Source organism: Pundamilia nyererei, unplaced genomic scaffold (genome assembly GCF_000239375.1).
Source record: "Pundamilia nyererei isolate P.nyererei 1_Seehausen unplaced genomic scaffold, PunNye1.0 scaffold00175, whole genome shotgun sequence".
Lineage (NCBI taxonomy): Eukaryota > Metazoa > Chordata > Actinopteri > Cichliformes > Cichlidae > Pundamilia > Pundamilia nyererei.
Genome location: NW_005187576.1, coordinates 614,616 through 624,600, shown reverse-complemented (window position 1 = coordinate 624,600; position 9,985 = coordinate 614,616). Strand labels below are relative to the sequence as shown.

At 41.2% G+C, this 9,985-nt stretch overlaps 1 long non-coding RNA gene across 1 annotated transcript in view; it reads right to left on the bottom strand.

The window, feature by feature from the left end:
• Positions 1 to 3,735: 3,735 nt before the first annotated feature.
• LOC102211722 (uncharacterized) overlaps positions 3,736 to 9,985 on the bottom strand; it is a 74,760-nt gene continuing 68,510 nt past the window's right edge. The window contains exon 3 of the long non-coding RNA XR_312063.1: positions 3,736 to 3,963. This is a non-coding gene — a long non-coding RNA (uncharacterized LOC102211722). The remainder of the gene's footprint in view (positions 3,964 to 9,985) is intronic.

The following is a 9,985-nucleotide window of genomic DNA, read 5'->3' as shown; positions in this document are numbered from 1 at the left end:
TCATCGAACAATCAAGCGTTTCATTCAAAATAGTCAACAGGGTCGCAAGAAGCGTGTGGAAAAACCAAGGCGCAAAATAACTGCCCATGAACTGAGAAAAGTCAAGCGTGCAGCTGCCAACATGCCACTTGCCACCAGTTTGGCCATATTTCAGAGCTGCAACATCACTGGAGTGCCCAAAAGCACAAGGTGTGCAATACTCAGAGACATGGCCAAGGTAAGAAAGGCTGAAAGACGACCACCACTGAACAAGACACACAAGCTGAAACGTCAAGACTGGTTTTTCTAAGGTTTTATGGACTGATGAAATGAGAGTGAGTCTTGATGGGCCAGATGGATGGGCCCGTGGCTGGATTGGTAAAGGGCAGAGAGCTCCAGTCAGACGGCAGGACTGATGAGGTGGAGTACTGGTTTGGGCTGGTATCATCAAAGATGAGCTTGTGGGGCCTTTTCGGGTTGAGGATGGAGTCAAGCTCAACTCCCAGTCCTACTGCCAGTTTCTGAAAGACACCTTCTTCAAGCAGTGGTACAGGAAGAAGTCTGCATCCTTCAAGAAAAACATGATTTTCATGCAGGACAATGCTCCATCACACGCGTCCAAGTACTCCACAGCGTGGCTGGCAAGAAAGGGTATAAAAGAAGAAAAACTAATGACATGGCCTCCTTGTTCACCTGATCTGAACCCCATTGAGAACCTGTGGTCCATCATCAAATGTGAGATTTACAAGGAGGGAAAACAGTACACCTCTCTGAACAGTGTCTGGGAGGCTGTGGTTGCTGCTGCACGCAATGTTGATGGTGAACAGATCAAAACACTGACAGAATCCATGGATGGCAGGCTTTTGAGTGTCCTTGCAAAGAAAGGTGGCTATATTGGTCGCTGATTTGTTTTTGTTTTGTTTTTGAATGTCAGAAATGTATATTTGTGAATGTGGAGATGTTATATTGGTTTCACTGGTAAAAATAAATAATTGAAATGGGTATATATTTGTTTTTTGTTGCCTAATAATTCTGCACAGTAATAGTCACCTGCACACACAGATCTCCCCCTAAAATAGCTAAAACTAAAAACAAACTAAAAACTACTTCCACAAACATTCAGCTTTGATATTAATGAGTTTTTTGGGTTCATTGGGAACATGGTTGTTGTTCAATAATAAAATTATTCCTCAAAAATACAACTTGCCTAATAATTCTGCACTCCCTGTAGATGCATACACTTGTACAGCACGAGCACACACTTGTGCATGCCCATAGCAAAGACTGGCTGGTCTCCTTCAGGTGACTGATGCAGCGCTTCAGCAAGCTACAATAAAACGCTCATCAATCACAGAGGCTAATCTCAGGTTCTTGCTGGCACTTTCATTGTGCAGGCCTTTCTGTAAGGCTGCCTTCACATAATGCCCCGCTCTGCTTGCTTTGACAGGCCAACAGCCCTGCAGCTCCCTGCCATGAGAGCCATTCTCAAGTGGCACGCCTTTGAAGTGAAGCACTGGCGGGGCCCAGGCTAATCTGGACATCTGGAGGCCGGGTGGGTGAAGCAGGACAGGGAAAAAGCCCTTGCATATAGATAGTGTGAGTCTGGTTTTGTGGGGGAATGAAAAAAGCCATTTCTTGATTTCTATAGATTGGAAATCCAATAGAATGGAGGCTCTAGTTTTCAAACTTAAAACTGCTCTGACACAGAAAGTTCAGCATAAAGGACCAAATGGCACACGGGTCTTTACGTCAATCTTCAGAACCATAGACAGAGTTCAGGTCTGCAGCATTGATAAGCTGGACACAAGCACATAAACAGTCTTGTTAGAAAACGGCACAGTCCAAAAAAGAAAAACCAAAAAGACGGATGCATGCTTTGGAGGGGCTGAGAGCATTTCATAACTCCTTCAGGCCACCTCTCCAATCTTTCTGTCCTCGATCCCCACCAGCAATTTTTTTTGGGCTTTCCAATCCTACTCACCACTCTTGGCAGATGAAACACAAACAGCCCTATTCAAAAATAAACACAGCAATTTTGTGTGTGTTTACCTTTGATTCTGCGCTCCAAACTGTTCTGTTCCATTTCACGCAGTGAGGAACACCTCGTTTCTTGGCCCACTGTACAGATGAACGGGCAAGATAGCGGGCGCCATTATTCCACACTATCATTTTAATCTTGGCCCGTTTTGCTTTCTGCTCCTTTATAGATGCCTTTTGACCTCGCCAAACTGTGAGGTTCTATTTACAGATGGCACAAAGATACATTTATGAAAATTGAAAAGTGGCAAATAGGGTTCCAGATATGAAAAATAGCTGACATAAAATTCCCTGGGGCCACACTGTCCCCCTTAACTTGACAGCAACAGTTTGCCACACTGAACTTTAAGCTTGTGGAATCAATGTTATTGGAGATTTCAAACCATAAGCATAAAAGATAAAGACTCATTTGTTCCCACACTTGCATACATCAGACTGTAACGCTGGATGCATGCTGTGTCTGACTCTACTTCAGATGCTAATTCCCTATAACTGCAAAGGAACCTCATGGCAACACTGAGAAAAGTGTTCAGGATTAACATGCAAGCAGAAGCTGTGACCAAGGAAAAATGGTACGCAGTCGCTTGTGTTTGTCAGTCTAGCATCCGCAGTTTTCAACATATCGTTTTCAAATTTTGTGTGATGGTAGACATCAATACCAGCTCGAGCTGATTTAATTTGAGTGAAAATCAGATCAAAGTCAAGGTCACACCAAAAGTGAAAATCTATAAAAACGTTTTATTTAAAATTTTTATGGATTCTCTACTTGACCTTGACTGTTATTGTTAGCGCCCAAGGTCAAAGTTCAAGGAACCATAGAGTAACATATTAGATGAAAGGGCACGAAGAGAGCTGCACAACACACCTTTTATTTTTTCAATACAATGCCATGATTTTTGCACACTGTATAAATCTAACTTAAAATGTTACGTTTTTACAGCTTGAAGGAACCAATTCAGCTCCAATCATATGAGTAAAGATAATAAAATTCACCATGTTAGTATGTAAAGCTTCATAGCTCAAAGGTTAGGAATTAGGAAAAAGCTTTAGTTTCTCTGAATGCTCGTGTACCTTAACCTTGACACCAAATACGGCAAGTTTTATTATTTTCCATTACATCTTTACATCCACTGCTTTTCCTCGGGGATTATATGCACCCCTCACCTCACCTTTAGGGGATGTGCATGATGAATAGCTCAATAGATTTCAACTGGATCGGCCTTTTTTTTCTCCCATGTGTACATTTAAGATGAGTCAATATAGATTATCGACAAGTTGACAGCAGTACAGTAAGATGGACTTCAGCATGATTGCTCAGAGCAGAGTGTCCCTCATCTAAAAAAAAAAATGTACCCACTATGTCTGAATAAAGCTGGAGCTGACACTAAAGTGACGCATGGTGTTTTTTTCTCTTTTTTTGACTCCAAATAAGTCAGCAGCAGCAGCTCGACACTTGACTGCTTTCACAGCCTATCCTTTCATGTTTCCCTTATTTCAAATTCTTTTGTTAAAAAAGGAAACGGTAATAAATTTGAAATTTGAAAATAAGCTGTCACAGAAGAAAAAGCAAGATATCAAATTACCGGGAAGCTGAATGAAAATGCTAATTTTACAAAAGCCACAAACTGCATTGTCCCAGCAAAATGTGTCCATGTAGAAGCAGCACTGCAAGTACAGCACTGACTGATACAAAATGTGCGGTTGGAGGTGATCACTGACCTCTGATGGAAACCTTTGGGTGTTCTTTCTTTGTGCACTCCGGATGGGTCAGGGGGTCCAACGAGGATGGGGTCGGGGTCGTTGGGACAGCGGAGTTCTGCGTGAAAACAGCCGGGAGGAGAAGGAGTAGGAAGAGGCCAGCCATAGACGAGGGGGCGGAGTCCTGTGAGGACGCAGTCATGGTGATGACCTCTCCTCTAGCTGTCAAGCTGGGCCTCCGGGATACAGCTGGAGAAGAGAAGAAATGACTTCAGCACCTCAATGCAACATTTCTACACCTGGCTTCAAAGAAACGAAGCTCTCTCTGAGTCACTTCAAAATCGTTTTTTTCCTCGCAGACTTTCTATTCCTGAGGGCGTTCCTGAATGAAGCACAGGAAAACCGAAAGAGACTGAAAAAAACGGTGCAAAGGAAAAACATTTTGATAGAAAGGACATCATTGTGGGCTGAAAAAAAAAAAGAACCAGACAAATAGAGGGTGGCTGGAAAGATGAGCTGAGTGAAATGCAGGAAATAAATGAATAGAGTTAGAGGTTAGAAAGACTCAGAGCGGGGAAAATCTAGCTTCTTAAAGAGGTACCCCTGACCCTTGAGATAATTATTTAAAATGTGCAATTAAACCTCTAAAGTTCATTTGATGGCTGATTAAAACAGGAAAATTGAACCCAATTGTGGACTTTTCAATGAGGCAGAAGGTTCCAGCAGTTAGCGAAGCAGTAACGAGTTCATTTAAAATCTGCGACTTTCAGATGCTTCAGTGCTGGATTTTTTAAAAAAAGAAAGAAAATGTTTGCACAACTTTGATCCTTGCATACACCTGACATCCTGGCATGTTTACTGCACATGTGATGCATTTCAGCGCATTACTCTCGCTTCTTCTGTATTACGTCTTATGCAAACAGACTTTGGCAGACTTACATGCGGATGTTTCCAAATGCACACACACAGAGACACTCCTGCTTCCCCAGTAAATGTAATCTCTTCCAGTTATAACATATGAGTCTACAGTGCGGCGCTGAAACCAGCAGTTCATCATCTCCCAACCCCGCACTCCTTACGATGTTAGCTTAGCGGAGTGTAATGTTATTAAAGTAGATTAAAAACTGAGAGCATCAACTTTCTGCAGCACTTTGGCTTGGTTACATATCTCTGTAGTGTTTTCCTCACTAATGCTTCAATCAATAACAAATTATTAGCTTGGTTGAGTTGCAAATCAACCATATTGCCCTGCAATCAATTATCCCTCTCACTACAGCCGGTAACTAATTAGGCAAATGCAAATAGAGCCCATGTTTGTCATTACAATACAGTGGAGTCAACTGCCAACTAAAATAATGCTGATGAAACAGGTGGAAACATTCAGTGCAGTCTGCAGCAGACTAGATTCAGTGAAGCTGGATATGTTTCAAGCTTTAGGGCTGCTTGTTTCGACTACACCACGAACCAAAAGGGAAAAAAAAAGAACCTTTTGATCATTTGTCCATATTTTATTTTATGATTTTATAATGTTTGTCCTCCAGTCTGAAACATAAAAACAATCATGACTCAAAAAAATGACCGAATCCTCTTTAAGGGGTGCATGCGGGCCACTCGAGCTGGCAGCTGTCGGGGTTTTTGTTTCGTTGAGAGGAAAGCATGAATATTTGAGTGCGTCATCAAGTTGAGACTCTTGAAAATGCATCAAGCCATTGTCACGTCTGCACGCTCTACCTCTTGTACTTTGTTCTTTCCTCTTATCAGACTTTACCTGTCATTGTTCTCTACTCTGAGACCTTCAGCATTTTGTTTCACTTGGTTTTGCATCTTCTTTTTCTTCCTTAACTTTCAGCTATTATTGTTGTGCATTTAAGGAATATAACATCTTCCATTTGCAGGCTATGATGCTTCCTAAACCTCCATTTCACCTCAGAAATATAGCAAAAGCAAACCTTTACTGTTATTCAGTCATCTGAAACTTTTAGTACACACTTCAATTTTCCCCCACCTTGGTTATTGTAACTCACTTTTCATGTGCATCTCTCTGTCCTCCAGTTAGTGCAGGACGGAGCACAAAGCCGCTAACAAAAACTAGCCAGCGTTCACATATCACACCTATTCTTGCATCCCTTCACTGGATTCCAGTGATATAGTAATAACAGACCTATAAAGCTCTACATGGAAAACACATTTTTATAGATTAGCTTACCCTTAATCTTTCCCCCCTTTATTTTGAGACAGCGTTTGCGTGCGTGGAGGTGTGTATGTTGGAAAGAATGTGTCATAAGGCTGATTATGTGTCTGTTTATGTTTAAATGTGTAAAATTATCCTTAACATGTTGCAAAATCACACTAGTCCTCTGCAATCAAGCAAAAAATCACTGTTCCTGGCATCAGTATCAGTTTCTGATTAGACAAAAAACCACTTCTATGTTAGCAAATAGTGATTTTGCCACTTAATTTTGATTTAAATAAGGATAATGAGGTCTGTGCATCTGGTAGTGTCATGCAAATATAGTCTATGAAAAATATGACATTTCAGTTTTTATGTTTTTTTAATAGCATTTCCTTCCTTTTCACCTTGTGCACTAAAACCCAAAACCCTAATGCTTTTTTTGCCTTATATAAAGTAAATAGCGCTGACGCCCTCATTTAATCAAACTTATGTAGTGCAACTTCAGGAGGTTAAAGCTGAAAAATGTGGCCATATTTTTAGCCTCTTCCTATAGGACGTCTGTTAGTTGCATAACTTGCATGAGTACTTTGGATCAGCGAGTGCCAAGTTGTCTTTCTAAATTCTCTGCATAACTCGTTTGATTCCTCCTTTCAAAAGTTGCATTTATCACTGAGACAAAGCCCAATGTTGTGCATGCAAGCAGAGATATGACAAAGACAACCGTATAAATGGTCAAGAAAAGTATTTCTTCCGACAGATTCGCCTTTCACGTCTCTCTCTTTTGGCATTTTCACTTTAACTAGATACCTCACAGCAGAGTGAGACATGACACACACAGAGAGCAGGACAGAGACAGTGCAGGATGACACCCACTTAAGGTTCCAAGGTAAAATCAAACCAATAATATTTTATTCAAGGGTATGAGTTTTATTCTTTAGAACATGTCATTTTTTTAATTTCTATTATCTGCAGGAGCAGCTTTGGCAGGTGCTTAATTCATACTAAATCACTGAGTCCTGAAAGTCAAAGAATGACTCTACAAATCCTCTCATTAGTTAAAAAGCCTGGCTGAGAGCAGGCAGGCCAGGAGATCATGACAGATGACCGGGACTCTGCTGTAAGCTTGAAATTGTGGTGGCCGAGCTATCTTGGCACGGAGGCGCACGGGGGAGGAACTGTCAGCAGCAGAACGAGGCTGGTGTGTGGCTGTCAAATATTTCTGAGGAAAGGCATGTCATACACTCAAGCAAACCCAGATGCACTCAAATCTCAGCACCGAAAACAGGCAGAATTCAGACATGGACAGCTGGTCACACTCCATATTGGGTCACAGCGTGCGGGCAGAGCTGATGCATGCTGTGTGCCAACATCAACTCCTCAGTGTGTCCGTGCACACTTGTAAACCAATGTGCGCGTGTGTGTTTATGTGAAGCGAGGATCTTTAAGTCGGCTCCAAAGTGGCCCGATAGTGCCCATCCAATTTCCCATCCTGCTGTGTTTGGGATTAGCAACAGTTTGTCGGCAAGGAACCAGGACAATCAATACCACAGAGGAAGCTGTCCATAGGAGGACACATGCGTGCACACACACACACAGACATGCTTTTAAAAAGACTCTGTGAGCCACCGTTCGCCTGTCAGTTGATCATTCAGTCTGATACAATGAGTTAATCAGAGGTACACTATTTGGACCTAGAGGATACTGTGTGGATTGGACTAATAAATGTCCAAGCACGTCTCTTTGTCAATAATTTAAGGTGAGGAGAGACTCTTACTGCATCGATGCTGGGAAAATGGTGTCTGGAGAGTATGTTTTTGGTTCTTTTTAAAAAGTAAAACTACTACAACAAGCAGACAGCTTTTTTAAAAAGAAAAAGAGGATGGAAGGAAAATCCACTGGTTGTCTAGGATGAGGAGGTTTTGTTGTCTCCAGAACTGAGAGAAATAAAAGACCATGAACTTTCAGACACTGTGATCTTAGATTTCTGTACTTTCACTGCTCTTATGAAATATTTCTCACTTGTTTTAAAGGCCAGCTGACATTAAATTACATTCTTAATAACATGGTCTCCTTTTTACTTTGAGCGGGTATGCAAGTACCTTAACTTGGAATATTTACAATGTCCCGATTTGGCTTGACAACGTGTTTCATTGGTATGCTATGAACATCCTTTGTCTAAGTATGCTGAACATGGATCCTTTGCACTTGTCCAAAACATTTCAGCCTTGGCTCTCTAACTTTGTCTCCAAACCACTCAGCCTGAGCTGTCCCTCTGATATGCTCATTTCTATTCTTGTGCATCCTCGCAACAAAAACCTGCAGTTCTACCACCTTTGAACAATGATACACAACCAACCCCTGGGGGTCAGGACCCCGAATGTCAAATAAAATATGTAGATGATCAAGAGTGAAATTTTCTTACCAGAATGATAAGAGCCTAGGTTAACAACCACCGCCATCGGAGGTCCCGATGGAAACTGTGCTACTGCTGGGCAAAGACAAAGGAAGAGGAGATGGGTCCAGCATGGTCGGGAGCAGCAAGAGAAAAGCAAAGGTAGGAGTGTGGAGGCGTGAGTAAGGGACTGCAGAAGGAAATGACGAAGACCGCAGAGAGGAGGGCATGCAGAGAGTTGGCGTAACAGAAGGGGATGCAAGGGTGAAGGTGAAATGGAGACGGATGATCTGCTGTGGCGACCTAAGATGCTGAACAATGATATACATTAGCTTTTAATCTCACAGTCTCCTTTTTATTCAATAAGGACAATCAAACACACAGCTGGGAAAAGTGAGCTGCTGTTTCCACTTTGAATACTACAGAAGTAAGAGCACTTAAATGTACCTTCAAACAAATTCTAACAAGTTCCTGTCCCCATGGCTTGCATGCTATACTGACCTTGGCTTTTACTGCAACATGCCAGCTGCTGTCAATCAAACACAGCTCCAGCTGATCAAGACATTTTGTAACCTTCACTTAAAGCATGGACTTACAAACAATACTTTCTTTTTCCATTTTCACATTTCATCTGAAAATGGCAGTGTGCGAGACAAAAATGGGACAATGACTTGCAAACAAACCTCTTGGCTGTCACGCTTTAGCTTCTTTATCCCCATTTTCTGTTTTATGTTGTAACCAGTTAGTATTTCTCATTTCTGAAAGCCCACTTCCAGTCATACGCTCTAAGGTTTTGTAAATGACATTTTGCATCATTAAATTCTAATCAACCCCTCAGCACATATTTTTTGTTCAACTTGAAATGCCTGAAAAAGTGTCAATGTTTTCTTTATGGGGACAAACTTCATCTAATGGCTGAAACCTTTTTGGTCCAATAGCCAAGATGATGACCACTGAAGCAGAAAAATCTATGCACTCACATTTTACAAGCATAAGTATAGAAGTATGCAATATTCTTCTTCTTTATCTGGTACTTTCGTTATCGCCTTTCTGCCATACCTGTGGTAGATAACATCATCACTGAGCGTGTATCTGTTCGCCTGCTTTCATTTGTTCTTTGCTAGTTTCTCTTGTTACCCTTCACACTCAAACTTTCCACAGCCAAGTCCTCGTTTCTTTCATGGCACTCTCTTTTTTCTAGTTCCTAAAGCTCTCCCTCTGTTTGATACTTTGCCTGTTTTTGGATTTCACCTCTATTCTGCTTCCCTTGAACTTCACTATCACTTGGAATTAATATTTTGGATTTTAGTCTATACTTTGCATGTTGTGCCTCAAACTCAACATTTAAAAAAATTGATAGCATTACTTCATTTTATGATCTTTTTAAAAAAGGAATGAATTTGAATATTTAAGTGAATGAACTGTCTTACCCTTAGCTGTGTACTTATGTAGGCTAAAAACTCATTTTGACTTAAATGTTTCAAAGCTAAAGGCAGTGTGTTTCCTGCCCAGGTGTACTGCATTAATATCTCGCTGGGATGCTTCTGTGTGGTTGCAGCATGCTGTAAACAACCCAGAGCAGTGCATCAACTCAGTTTTATTCCCATCGGCTTGCAATTAAAAGGGCTACACTGGTTTTGTGTTAGGCAATTTTGGAAAGCTGAACTTAGACAAACAAGGTAAGCTGTTTATTTATTTATTTATTT